Source organism: Hibiscus syriacus, unplaced genomic scaffold, assembly GCF_006381635.1.
Source record: "Hibiscus syriacus cultivar Baekdansim isolate YM2019G1 unplaced genomic scaffold, ASM638163v2 tig00110515_pilon, whole genome shotgun sequence".
Taxonomy (NCBI): Eukaryota; Viridiplantae; Streptophyta; class Magnoliopsida; order Malvales; family Malvaceae; genus Hibiscus; species Hibiscus syriacus.
In genome coordinates, this window is record NW_024062769.1 from 1,106,103 (window position 1) to 1,121,321 (window position 15,219).

Consider the following 15,219-nt stretch of genomic DNA (forward strand, 5'->3'; position numbering starts at 1 on the left):
TTGTTGTTTTTTTTCTTTGTCTGGCATCGAAGGAATTAGTAGAAATGAAGTTAGTGTTATAAAGTTCTATGGATCATGTGACATATGAAATTTTGGGTTTAAATTAAGACTTATAAAACTTTTTTTTCTGTTTGAGAACCCTAAAAAACATGGAATGGCTTGAAGGGTAGTTTACCTAAGGTAGGTTAATAAAAAAAACCCACAACTTCTTTCTCTCCTTTTCCCTCTCAAACTCTGCAATTTCCCTAAATTTTCACCTCTTTCTTTTTATTTTTCTCCCAACTATCATTGTGCCATTTCCCTGACTGGTCTTTGTTTTGATTTTCATTACTCTCACTGTCGATTTTATTTCGGGTGTCGGTGTTCATCGGTACTTGCGTTAGCATTGTGGGAGGAGGTGAAGTTTCAGGTTTTCAAGAAAACCCATTTTCATCGTTACAAGCTGGTCATCGAAGAAGCCATCATGCACCCTCACGTGTCGTCGTGCGCATGTAGAACTGTCCAAGACATTTTTAAATACAAAATCGGCTAACCCGATTTAACCTTTGACCAAACTGGTTGAACCGGTCAACCTATTGACCGATCTGACCAGTTGCACATTGATCGATCCGACCTGACCTGATGACCATTGATAGTTAACTCTTGACCTTGATCATTAACCATTAATTTTGACCTTTTATTTTTTTCCAAAGACACTTATCTTTAAGTTTTTCAACGTCCTAAGTTCATTTTTCGTAATTTCTGACCCGAAAGCATTGTTTTACGTTATTTATCACTTAAAGTCTTAATTATGTTAAGTAAATTGTGAGGTTTTGAACTCACTCTTGGATCTAATTTTCTGAAGGTACCCTCGCATCTCCAGGTCACTCGCTTTTAGATCCCGATCGCTCCCATCCTACCCAGGTTTATTTTGGTCGGTCGTATCGAGATGCGCGTAAGTATTAGATTATTTTATAGAATATTTATGTTTACTTGGTTAAAAGTGTGTATCATGAAAGGGTATTATTAGTTAGGTTCCCAATCCACAGGACCCAATACTACTGACCGAGGGAAGCGTAAGGCTTAGTTGATATTGGTTATCTTCTATAGGTGTGTTCTCTAGAACTGTTTGATACTTTCTTTGTATTATGTTTATGTTATATTTTCTGTTTTGAAAGTATGTCCATCAAGATTATAATTATCTAAGACATATTTGATTTCTGAATAATATTGCATCGCTATGGTCCACATATTGATGCATTTTATATTTTGTATGGGACTTGTTCCCTATCCTGATTCTGTATGGGTCATCGTTCCCCATTCTGATTCTTCATGGGACTTCATTCTCGTCTTGATTTTGTATGAGACTTTGTTCTCCGTCTGGTTTCTGTTTGGGATCCTCTCCAGAGGGTGATGTCCCTATTACGATTTACTGTTACATTTTAATTATGTTTAGCGGTATAATATGTTATTTTCATTATTTTAGAGGACACTAGGCTTTATAATCACTATTAGTTTCTATCTTTTCAATTATTCAGACCTTTAGGACTACGATTGGTACTTGGAGGATCATTAGTCCTATTATACTATCATTCAATGTATGTACATTTTCAAACTTTTATGTTTGTTTTTCAGTTTATATTATGTTTGTTTTTAGGGAATTGGATATTAAATTATTTTAACTATTTTGAATTTTAAACTCATACTATATTTTTATACTATGAACTCCTATTATTTATGAATTTTCATGATTTATTAGCGATGCATGCTATAATATGGAATTTTCTTGATTTCAGTTTAACCGAAATTTTGTTGTGGTCTCCGAGATTCAGTCGTAACATCTCTGGGTCTAGGGATTATATCAAAACCTAAGTTTAATTATTGGATCGTGTTACCGTCAAAAAAGTTTATTCTGTTATGTAAATAATTTTTATTCGCATAAAAAATTTTAGGTATGGGAAATATTTTTTTAAAATTTGCTTTGAATAATTTTTTACAAATATTTTAAAATTCATCTGTTTTCAAAGTTGAATATTTTGTTTTGAGACTCAAGTACAAGATCTGACTTTAATTTATGTGCGCTCTTTTATTTCAGACTCTATAGCTAACATGCCACGTCGTAGGAGTACACGTCGTCTTGCACCATCTAGTAGGTATGGTAGGCAGAGGTTATGGGGGCCAAGTGATTGTTTCTGATAGAGGTCCTCCAGTTTCTAAGGTCGAGTCGTCTATGGTCGTACTCAAGCATCTTATTCTTCTGAGCATACTAGACGTACTCGACCATCTGATTCTTCTGATTCAGTCGAGTAAACTAAGCGTACTGAGCATACACCTATCGTTGGAGGCAGAACTATTGATTATTTAAGGTATGTTATTATGGGTCGAGCAGCATTACGTTACTTCAATGATCTGTAGGGGTTCAACCAAAGGACAACACCACTATTATCTCATCGACGATGTTGTGTAACGGGGTGAAGTATTTATGAGGGCTTTCTTGAGCATCCCCGTCTATTGGGAGATTAGATTGAGAATATTGAGCATATTCTAGATTGGATGGATTATTCGGTGAAGACTTCAAGTTGTTATTTCATTGCTGAAAGGTGATGCCCTGAATTAGTTGAATTCAGTGAAGATGCTACTCCGATGGATCAGTTCACTTAAGTTTTTCCAAATTTCTTTTCGAAGTTGGTTTTTATCAGTTGTTATTCGAAAGAGCGGAAGTAGGATTTTATGAATTTAAAACAGGGTAATATAATAATTTAGGATTTTAAGTTAGAGTTCTATGAGTTGGTAGGTTTGCTACCAACTTATTACTTCAGAGGAAGACAAGTGTTTACTTTTTGAGAAACATGTGTATGGGGATCTAGTAGGATTGCTACACTTCATGAGAGGGATTTTCTTAAGCTCGTGGATTGAGCTAAGACTACTGAGGAGATAGAGGATCTTATCAGATAGCATCACAATCAAAAATGAAGAAATCATGTTTTGAGGGTCCTTCTGGTTCTTCTGTTTGCCTTAAATGCTTGAAAGATGATTCTATGAGGGGTTGATTCCAGGTTTAGACATGTTTTTTCTGGTCATTATGAGTATGGATGTTTCTTCCACATAGCGGGTTGTTTATACTTTTACTTTTTGTAGTAGGTAGCTGATAGGGGCCATAAGAAGTTAGGAGTATGTTTCAGATGTGGTTCCAATGAGTTTTCTTAGAGATTGTCTGCAGCCTGCTCCTTATCAGACTCCTACATGTTCTTAGGGACCATCTCAAACTCTAAGGGTCGTAGTAAGAGTCGACCTATATCATCTAGTCATGCAATTGGTTCTTGTAAGTGGGCGGTCTACCCCACTGAGAAGCTATGTCAGGACTGAGTCTAGATGCGTGCTCTTGTCTATGTTAAGAATTATGACGATCATGATGAGCTACATGTCATAGTAGGTACATTTACTATTTATTTTATTCATGAATTTGTTTTACTTGATGATGGGTCTACCTAGTCATATGTTGTGAGTTCCATAGCCCATAATATTGATATTTTAGTTGAGCCTACTACTTGTCCTATTACCCTTAAGTCTCCTATTGGTCAGTTCATTGTGGTTGACAAAATCTATTGTAACTGTCCTCTCAAACTTTTTGGAGAAATTCTCTGTAACCTTTTAAAACTCTCAATGGATGAGTTCGATCTTATTATGGATACTGATTGACTGAAGGAACATCAAGTCAATCTAAAATATGAATGTAAAGAGTGATTCTGAAGACTTCTAATTATAGGGAGATTGTTTAGATTGGTGAGCGAGGAGGTTATCTATCTAATGTGATATCAACCATGGTAGCTGAGAAAATGATTCAGAAGGGCACCCTAGCGTACCTTACTTATATTCTAGATTCGAGAAAGTCTACTTCTAGGATTGAACATTTGTACCATGAAGGATTTTCCAAATGTCTTTCAAGAAGAGTTGTTGGGTGTTCTACCTCAGAGAGAGGTAGATCTTGGAATCGAATTATATTCGGATATCGTACCAGTTTCTATGACACCTTATGCATGGAACCTAAAAATTTGAGGGAGTTGAATGTCCAGTTACAAGAGTTGTTGGATCGAGGTTTTATTCAACCCAATATTCTACGTGAGGAGCTCTCGTGCTCTTTTTTAGGAAGAAGGATGGTATATTGTATTTATGCACAATTATCAAAAGTTGAATAAGCTAACGATCAAGAATAATATTCGTTACCGCATATGGATGTTTTATTTAATTAGTTCCATGGTGCATCTATTTTTCTAAAATCAATCTTGTTCCATCTATTATCAACTTAAGGTTAAAGACTTTGATGTTCTGAATATAGCTTTTTGTACTCGATATGGTCATTACGAGTTATTAGTGATGTCATTCGGGTTGACCAATGCCGCCACTGCTTTCATAGATAGATGAAGTGTGTATTCCATCCGTATCTATAGTTTATTTTTTTTTATCGATGATATCCTGATTTACTCAAAGTCTGAGTATGAGCATAAGAGCATTTGGCAGTTGTTTTGCAGACTTTAAGGATAAACAACTTTATGCGAAATTCAGTGGTGCGAATTATGGATTAGCGTAATGTTCTTGGGTCACATTATTTCTGCTAAGGGTGTTTTCATTGATCTAAAAAAAATTGAGGCTATTCTGAACTGGAACAACCTAAGAGTGTAGAAGGTTCGTAGTTTTCTGGGTTTGGCAGGTTATTACAGAGATTTGTAAAGGGGTTTTATATTATTGCAACTCATTTGACAAAACTTCTTAGGAAGAATATATCTTTTATCTAGGGTGAGGTTCAACAATCAAGTTTTGAATAGTTGAAATCATTTTTAACTCAAGCTCTAGTTTTGATCTACCCCCTAGTATGGGAATAATTATACAATTTACAGTGATGCTTCACATACTGGTTTGAGCTATATCCTAATGTAAGATGGTAGAGTAGTGGCTTATGTGTCTCGGAATTTGAAGTCGCATGAGTGCAATTACCCTACTCATGACTTGGAGTTAGTTGCAGTGGTATTTGCATTGAAAATCTGGAGGCACTACCTTTATGGGGAGAAATGTCATATCTTTACTGATCATAAAAGTCTAAAATATCTTTTGACTTAGAAGGATCTGAATCTAAAACAACTGTGCATGTTAAAGATTTCTAAAGGACTATGATTTCAAGATTGAGTATCATCCTAGAAAGACCAATATAGTTGTCAATGCTTTGAGTCATAGAGAGACTATTGATTTGAGGGTGTTGTTTGCTAGTATGAGCTTGTATGATGATGGTAAATTGTTAGCTGAGCTCCGAGTTAAACCTACTTTGGCGATTGAGATTAAGTCGAAGCAACCACCCGACTCATCCTTATTTTGGTTGGCAAAACAAGCTAAAAAATATTTTGATTATGATTAGACCTTTGATGAGGATGGTGTATTGTATTTCCGAGGACGTTACTGTCTTTTGAATGATACTGAGTTACGAACTACTATTTTGCGAAAGGCCCACGATAGTCCCTATTGATGCATCCTGGTGGTGTTAAGATGTACCGAAATCTCAGAGAAAAGTACTATTGGTCCAGATTAAAAAGAGATGTCACTTAGTATGTCACTAAGCATCTAACTTATCAACAAGTGAAAGTTGAACATCAGTTTCCATCTGGTTTACTCCAACCTATTTAGATTCCTGAGTGGAAATGAGAGCGATTAACTATGGATTTTTTCAGTGGATTGCCTTTGAAGCAGTCTAAGAAGGATTTAGTACGGGTTATCGTTGACCGTCTCACTAAATATGCTCACTTTATTCTAGTTTGGACAACTATACTCTAGACAAATTGACTCGTTGTATTTATGAGATTTTTCATCTTCATGGGGTTCCCTTGTCTATTATTTTGATCGATATCTGAGGTTTACGTCACGATTATGGAAGGCTCTTCATGAGGCTTTAGGTAACCGATTGAATTTCAGTTCAACTTATGGCCCGTACTTTGATAGTCAGTCTGAGCGGGTTATTCAGATTCTGGAGGATATGCTGAGAGGGTGTATTATTGATTTTCGGGGCATTTCAAAGGATAACTTACCTTTGGCTGAGTTTTCCTATAATAATAGTTATTAAACCAGTATACAGATGGCACCATATGAGGCTTTTTATGGTCATAGGTGTCGTACTCCATTATGTTGGGCTAAGTTATCCAAGAGGAGGGTTGTAGGACCTGATCTTATGTAAGAAACTTAGAATACTATTAAATTGATTCGAGAAAGGCTTAAGGTTGCTCTTGATAGGAAAAAGTCTTATGTTGACCTTAAGAGATAAGATTAGTATTGGTGACTGAGTTTTTTTTAATGGTGTCTCCTTGGAAGAAAGTTCTCCAGTTTGGCCGTAAAGGCAATTTGATTTTGAGGTTTATCAGACCCTATCATATTTTTCACCGTGTTAGTCCTATTTCTTATCAGCTTGAGTCACTAGTTGATCTTAAGCATATTCATGACATGTTCAATGTCTCTACGTTGAGGCGTTACTGTTTTGGCCCGTCTCATATTATCTCTGTATAGGATGTCAAGTTGAGACATGATTTGAGTTATGAGGAGGAGCCCACTTAGATATTGCAGATAAGGATCATGTTATGAGAAGATGACGTATATCGCTGATTAAGGTTCTATGAAGCAATCATAGTCTTTCAGAGGCCACCTGGAATCAAAGATCGATAGTGGAACAATTTCCTCATCTTTTTCCCCAAGTAAAATTTTGAGACTGAAATTTTCTTCAAGGGAGAGTTGTAACATCAAGATTTTAGGATTAAATTAAGACTTTCTAAAACATTTATGCTATTTGATAACCCTTAAAAACATTCAAGGGCTTGAGGTCAATTTACCTAAAGATAGGTTAATAAGAAAACCCCCATTCATTCTTTCTCTCCTTTTCCCTCTCTAAGAATGCAAATTTCTTAAATTTCCCCCACTTTCCATTTATTTTTCTCACAACTATCATTGTGTCTTTTTCCCGATTCGTCTCCATTCTGGTCATTGTTACTCTCACTGTTAATGTTGTTATCCTCCCCTTGTTATCGTCGTTTACCAGGTGGTCTCGGTGACAACTGTCATTTTCGATGTCAAATAAATCCCTTTTTCGATTAATAAATAAGGAAATACGTATTATAAAGAAATAGGGTCGAATCCTCAAGGACTTAGAAAATCACAAATTTATGTTTGAATGGTTTTAACCAGGTGAAGAATAATAAAATAGGGTTTTGTATATGAGATTTAAATAGTAAAAAATGATTAAATAAATTAAAGCAATTAAAGTAAAAATAAGAGGATGAAGATTGTGAATAAATACGATAAAAATAGCCTCAAGCCTTGCTTTGACTCAATTTCCTTTAGATCATCGAATAAGATTTTCCCTCCGGGATTCACGTCGGTTACTTTGTCTACAATGAAAATCCTCGACTCTATCTTGTATACCAAATACCCAAGGCAATCTTTGATTCCGGCTTCGGTAATTGATTCTAACAACATCAATTACCGTAGATCAATTACCGTTTAAGTTTGTGGCGATCGACTCAGATTGTTGCTTCAATAACCATCAATTTCGATCTAAATTCCCTCTTGGTGAAGCCATCTCGCCAAGTGTGTTCCCATGAAGTCAAATTCTTTCTATAAGCCAAATCTTCCTCCACACATTTAATCGCAACAACCTCTTGGCCAAAGTCAATCTTTGATTTTGAAAACTGTTTTGATTTTGAAAAATAAGCACAGAGATTGAAAGATATTCCGAAGATATTAAGGGCCTGTTTCAATTCTCCCATTGGAATTGAGTCATCGCGTCAGCTCTCGGCTTATGAAAAATTAGCTAAGCATGAAAAAAGTCTTACTTAGTATATTGAAAACAAAGCTTGAAAAATAAAACTTGAAAAGTAAAAGTGAAGCTTTTATAAAAACTAGAGAGAAAATATTGTATAGTGATGAGAGTTTAGGCTTACCCCAAGTGGCTATTTATAGCCTCTCAAAGCCTAAGGATAAACAAAGAAAATAAAATAAATAATCCAAAGATAATTGTTTTTTAATTTAAATTCAAACTTAAACTAGCCTCATAATGCAACCCTGCTCGTCAATCTTCCAGAAGGCGTGTGGAGGAAGTCTTCTAGAAACCATCACTAACTGGACCTTCTAAAAACTGCCACGTCAGACCACGTCATGCCCAGAGTCGTACCCATGTCTCCAGCCGTGACCAAATAATAAAAAAATGCAGAATGCGCCCGTTTTGTCACTAATTCTAGAAAGTAAGGACCTGCACGAAAACAAACATAATACGACCAATTTAGCATCAATAATTCCACAAAATCGAAGAAATAACGAGCAAAGATTGATGATTCTGAACACTCATCAAATTCCCCCTCACTTATCTCATGCTTGTCCTCAAGTATTAATCAAATTAGTTAAAAACACCATTTATTGTTCTTTGTCAAGTTTCACATTCAAGGAAACAAGGTAGAGACCACAAGAAATATTCAAGTCAAGACATCAATCAATTGAATATCACTAATTTGAACAAGTCAAGTGCAATTGCAATATCCATTCATTCATCAATCTCAATGCTTATAACTCAACACCTTACCGGGATTCACTCAAATCACTCAATGTGTTTGGGGTAAAGAAACGTTCAATGTCAGAATTGACACGATATTACCATAGGCCTGCAATAAAATCAAATTTCCACTAGTAATAAGAACAAGATGCATAAATCAAAGGGTCTTTTATTGGTTGTAACAGGGCTCGAGTAAAGGTGGGAAAAGGCTAAATATAAGGCTAAATATTCAAGGCAATGAACTAACAAATAATAATCTCAACTCCATCAAAACATTAAGCACAACAAGATAAAAAGACAACATATCAAACAACAATTTCGTTTCGAAATGCATTTTTCTTTGTTGTTGTTTCGTTTTCCATTTTTTCACGTCTTTTTTTCTTTTTCTTTTTTTTCGAACAACCCTTTTTTCTCTTTTTTTCTTTTCTTTTCGAAATGATGTTCCTTCACTTTTTTCTTTATTTGTTTTGGAATATACATCAATAACTATTAACTTGCCCTGAAAATGGTAGAGTGATAAAATAAAAGGCTCAGGTTTATAAATATGGTGAAAACAAAGAAAAATACATGGGTAGGCAATTTAGCAGAAACGGAATGGTTAATCCAAAGGTGCCCAAATCATTTTTAAGCATTATGTTCATGTGTAATCTCGACAGTATTTAACATGCATGTTCTAGAATATCAATACCAATTTGCACACTCAATCCAACAAAATGAGAGCAAAAAATGATATGCTCGTACAGGCTCAAATCTCACCAATTTGTTTCACCATTGAGCTAATCACATTGCAACCAACAAAGTCAGGAATATCACAAAAATACCACTCATCACAATTCATGCTATCCATTATCAAGAACATCCTAACTTAAACAATCATGTGTTCCCAAAAGCATAGCATTCCAAAATATTCATCAAGACAAAGAAATTCAATGTAATTTCCGCAAATTCAACCAACACATACTGAGATAAAAAACATAAAGATAAGCAAAAGGGAAATTCAATCTACACTCTACTCCCCCTCACTTAAAGCGTTTTGCCTCAAAACGTAAAATTAAAGTGCAAGAAGGAATAGAGTACTCCCCGGATTTAATGTCGACCACGGCCACAGTGGGAGGCACTAGACAGTGAAGTGGGCTACCCGTATTGATGCCGTGAATTGGAAACATTTTCAGGTGTTCTTGTCGGTGGAAAACCAGCATCTAAATCCCTGTAAAACCATAAACAATAATACATATTAATAGTTTAATGAAAATAGGATTCGAGTTTACCTTAGGAGTATTATCCGTTGTCGTTGAATGATTGGAACAAATGGAAATCCAATAGGGTGGTCGAGAGAAGAGTTGCCGCAGTTGGTATGGAATAAAATGACAGAGACGACGAAATAGTAAAGAGGAACGGTGAATAGTGCTCGATCCGGGGCAGAGGAGTGTTGGCATTGTCGGGTTAATTTCACGTGCACACTATCATGGAGTAGAGAGGAGCGGATGGTGTGGAAACTCGTTAGCGGTGATGCCGTCAGCGGTGAGGAAAAGAAGGGGTGACGATTTTACGTTTGTTTGGGGATGATGATCGAGTTGGAGAAGATGAATGGGTGGTTTAAGTTTGGTTTCTTCCATGGGGTGTTTGAGTTGGAAGTAAATGGGGTTTTTTTATATGGATAAAGGTGAGTTTTAAAATTGAAAAGTGGATTGATAGATTAGGTGGGGTTCACGATCAAAGTAAAAATAAGAGAGAAAGAGAATTGGGGGTTGGACGGAAGAAAGACAACAAGGGAAAAGAGAAATTGGGTTGCTAACGTGCGTCGGCCCCTCTATGGGTTCTGCTAACATACACCGTTTAATAAAAAGTTGCGCACGGCTGGGGGTGTCTTCCTTCCTGCTTTGTTCGATTAATTATTGCTCAATAGACTCTGAAATTAGCACTATTCAAATCATAATTTCACAAATCCTCACCGTTTAAGTTTGAATAAAAAATTTGATTCCTACAAATAAAAATAAAAAAAATTAAACATACTTGAACGAAAAAATAAAATAAAACAAAATAAAAATAAAAATAAAATGTAATGGAATTAAAAACAATGGGTTGTCCCAATGAAGTGCTTTTGTTTAACGTCGTTAGCTCGACAACCTGATTTAGACTACAGGTTTCGTGACAAACACTTCCACTTCATTCGCTTTTTCCAACTAAGAATCCTTATGAGAAATTCGAAAACTCTCATAAATATTTCTTCGGATATTTCCCAATTTAAAAATTTTGTCGAGAAGAATGCCTGTCAAAACATCTTTTTTACCCAAAAATTAATTTCCTCAAACGATTCCTCGATGGTTTTGACTTAATTTTTGGTGCCTGCAAAACAGAAGGAAGAACTTTAGACTTAAGATCAAATCGGCACAATCCGAAAATATTTTTTTCAACTTCCTGATTCCTCATGATCTTCTGACTCCCTGCATAGATCAAAGAAAATTAGTTTCTACAAAACTCATTTTCGCAAGGATCGATAATACCAAACATAATTTATTCTCCCCACTTTATCTGGGTGTTCATTTTCTTATACACATCAAAATTAACAATCTCACCATCAAAATCCATGGTTAATGTCTCGTTTCTTACGTCAATCTTTGTGTGCACATTACTTAGAAAGGGACGCCCCAATAGGATATCAGAAGATGTGCTTGTACGATCATCTCCATGTCAATTACATAAAAATCAGTAGGAAATATTAAGTTGTCTACCTCAACTAGCACATTTTCTAAGAGTCCTTCCAGGTAAATGATAGATCTGTCGGCAAGCTGAATTGATATTTTTGTATTCTTCAAGGGTGCATTAGTAATCATATTGTAAACAGAGAGAGGCATTAAATTAATAGAAGAACCAAGATCACACATGGCTCGTTTTATCCCAATTTTACCAATTTTACATGGTATTGCGAACATACCTTGGTCTTTCAGTTCAGTTGTAAATTTTGCTAGAACACGGCTAAGACATGTTCGCCTAGATTTACCTTCTCATTCTCGATAAGTTTTCTCTTTGTTGTGCAAAGATCCTTTAAAAACCGACAATACCTTGGAACTTTTCTGATAACCTCAATGAGAGGTATGTTAACTTCCACCTTCTGAAGTACGTCTAATATTTCTTTATCCTCAGTTTTTTTATCCTTTTTAACTAACCTCGATGGAAAAGGTAGTGGCACGTCATAGGGAGATGGTGTTAGATCGTCCATTTGTTCTTCGTCATTCTTCTTATGGGATCATGAATCATCAGCTTCTTCCCTTTTTGGATTGCTTTATCTTTCGGAACAGGTGGCACCACTACTCTACCACTCTGAAAAGTGATGGCACTGACATTTTCCTTTGGATTTACCTCACTTTGGGATGAAAGTTTACCTCGTGATTCCAAGCGGCCTACGGTTTGAGCTAGTTGACTCATCTTCTTGTCTATCTCTTGTAAGTGGGCTTCAGTACGATTCTGGAATTTTTCCTGGGAAAGTGCTAACATCTCGACAATCGACTCTAATGATGTCTTCTATGGCTGTTGTGGTTGTGAAGGTGGTCTCATTTGATAACCTTGATTTGGTCTTGAGTTCTGAGCATATCTGAAATTCGGATGATCCCTCTATCCTGAGTTGTATATTTTCCGTAGGGATTATAAGCTCTTTGGGGAGGTCCCGGAAAATTCTCAACTGCATTGACTTGAGTTGTTGTCATCTTGAATCAGTGGACAACTGTTTGTCGGATGATCAGGTAATGCACGTATTCCACATAATTGGTTTTTTCTTGTCTTTCCTGCAACAAGAGAGTTTATGACTTCAGTTAACTTATCTATTTTATTTTCTATGGAAGATGAACTTATCTCATGAACCCTTCGAGAAGGTTCATTATTTATACGGAACTGATGGGAATTTGCGGCCATCGTGGATATTAAGTCCCTTGCCTCAGTAGGAGTCATATTCACCAAGGCTCCACCGCTGGCAGCAACGATCATCTTCACTTCCAGGGGAGATAGTCCTTTATAAAAGTATTGAAGGAGTGTTTGTTCATTAACCCGTGTTGTGGGAAACTAGAACATAACTTCTTAAACTGCTCCCAATAGTCGTAAAGTGACTCTCCCTCAAGCTGCTTGATTCCAAGTATTCTCCTTCGTAGTTCACTTATTTTCACCTCAGGGAAAAACCTGCCAAGAAAATACGAGTCATTTGAGCCCATGTAGTAATAGAATTAGGAGTATGATAAAATAACCACTCCTTAGAATCGGCTAAGGAAAAAGAAAAAGCTCTAAGCTTTATTTGGTCCTCGATTACTCCATGTGGTCTTATGCTAGTACAGACCATCTGAAATTCCTTGAGATGTTTATGTGGATCCTCTTTTGGTAATCCAAGAATGTATGGAATACATGAATAATGATAGTTTTCAACTGGTATGGAATTTTGCCGTGGAGAAAATGAAGCACAAAAACCCTTGTTCAGTAAGTGTCACGACTAACTCTTGAATAGTAAGTTCGGCCATTAGATTTATATTATATATTTTGATTTTTCTTCTGGACCTGTTTGTTGTCTCCTTCTTTCCCGAAGCATCTGTGCGTGGAGCCTCCTACCTTTGGCTTCGATCTCCGGGTCGTACTCCACTATGCCCCCAGATTAGTCCTGGTCAAAAATCAAAAGCAAACAAAAATTAGGTATTGGCGAAGTCCCCGGCAACAGCGACAAATTGACAACTGTTGTTTTCGATGTCAAATAAATTCCTTTTTCTCGATTAATAAATAAGGAAATATATAGTATAGAGAAATAGGGTCGAATCCTCAAGGACTTAGAAAATCACAAATTTATGTTTGAATGGTTTTAACCAGGCGAAGAATAGTAAAATGGGGGGTTTTGTAAAATGAGATTTAAATAGTCAAAAACGATTAAATAAATTAAAGCAATTACAGTAAAAAAAAGAGGATGAAGATTGTGAATAAATACGGTAAAAATAGCCTCAAGCCTTACTTTGACTCAATTTCCTATAGATCATCGAATAAGATTTTCCCTCCGGGATTCACGTCGGTACTTTGTCTACAAGGACAATCCCCGTGACTCTATCTTGTACACCGAATACCCAAGGCAATCTTTGATTCCGACTTTGGTAATTGATTCTAACAAAATCAATTGTCGTAGATCAATTACCATTTAAGTTCGTGGCGACCGACTCGGATTGTTGCTTCAATAATCATCAATTCCGATCTCAATTCCCTCTTGGCGAAGCCATATCGCCAAGTGTGTTCCCTGGAAGTCGAATTGCTTTCTATAAGCTGAATCTTCCTCCCACACTTTAATAGCAACAACCTCTTGACCAAAGTAAATCTTTGATTTTGAAAAATAAGCGCAGAGATTGAGAGAGATATTCCGAATATATTAAGGGCCTGTTTCAATTCTCCCGTTGGAATTGAGTCATCGCGTCAGCTCTCAGCTTATGAAAAGTTTAGCTAAGAATGACAAAAGTCATACTTAGCATATTGAAAACAAAGCTTGAAAATAAAAGAAAAATTAATAGAACTTGAAAAGTAAAAAGTGAAAGCTTTTATAAAAACTAGAGAGAAAAGAATATTGTAATATGAGTGATGAGTTTAGGCTTACCCCAAGTGGGTATTTATAGCCTCTCAAAGCCTAAGGATAAACAAAGAAAATAAAATAAAATAATCCTAAAGATAATTCTTTTTTAATTTAAATTCAAACTTAAACTAGTCTCATAATGCAACCCTACTCGCCAATCTTCCAGAAGGCGTGCGGAGGAAGTTTCTAGAAACCGTCGTTGACTGGACCTTCTAGAAACTGCCATGTCATACCACGTCGTGCCCATGTCTCTAGCTGTGATCAAATAATAAAAAATGCAGAACTCGCCGTTTTTTCACTAATTCTGGAAAGTAAGGACTTGCATGAAAACAAACATAACACAACCAATTTAGCAGTAATAATTCCACAAAACCGAAGAAATAACGAGCAAAGATTGATGATTCTGAACATTAATCACCCGGTGTGTCCATCGGCACTAGCATTAGCATTCTGGCAGGAGTTGAAGTTCGAGTTTTCAAGATAGGTTATTAAGAAAACCCTCACTCATTTCCCTTATTTTCCCTCTCCAACCGTACAACTTCCGTAAAGTTTTCTCCTATTTCTTTTTATTTTTCTCCCAACTATCATTGTACTTTTTCCTCGATTTACCTCTATTTTGGTCATAATTACTCTCACCACTGATGTTGTTGTGCTCTCCTCGTCGTCGTCGTTCTCTCAATGGTCTCGGTTTGTCCATTGGGACCAGCGTTAGCATTGTGGGAGTAGGTAAAGTTTTGGGTTTTCAAGAAAACCCTTTTTGTCATGCACCACCATAAATCGGCCTCGGTAAGTGACTCTCTAGGATTTAGAATGATTTTTCTTGGAAATTTGGGTTGTAAACTGATTGTCAAAGAAGCCTCCACGCGCCCCACGCATATTCGTATGCATGTGAGACTGTCTCAGACATTTTTAAAAACAAATCCGGCTGAATTTGTAGACCTTGGATTGAACCGACTGAACCGATCAACCCGTTGATTGATCTGATTCGTTGACCAACCTGACCCATTACCCATTGACTGATTCTACCCGTTGAATTTTGAATTTGACTATTGACTATTGATCATTGACTTTGACTGTTAGC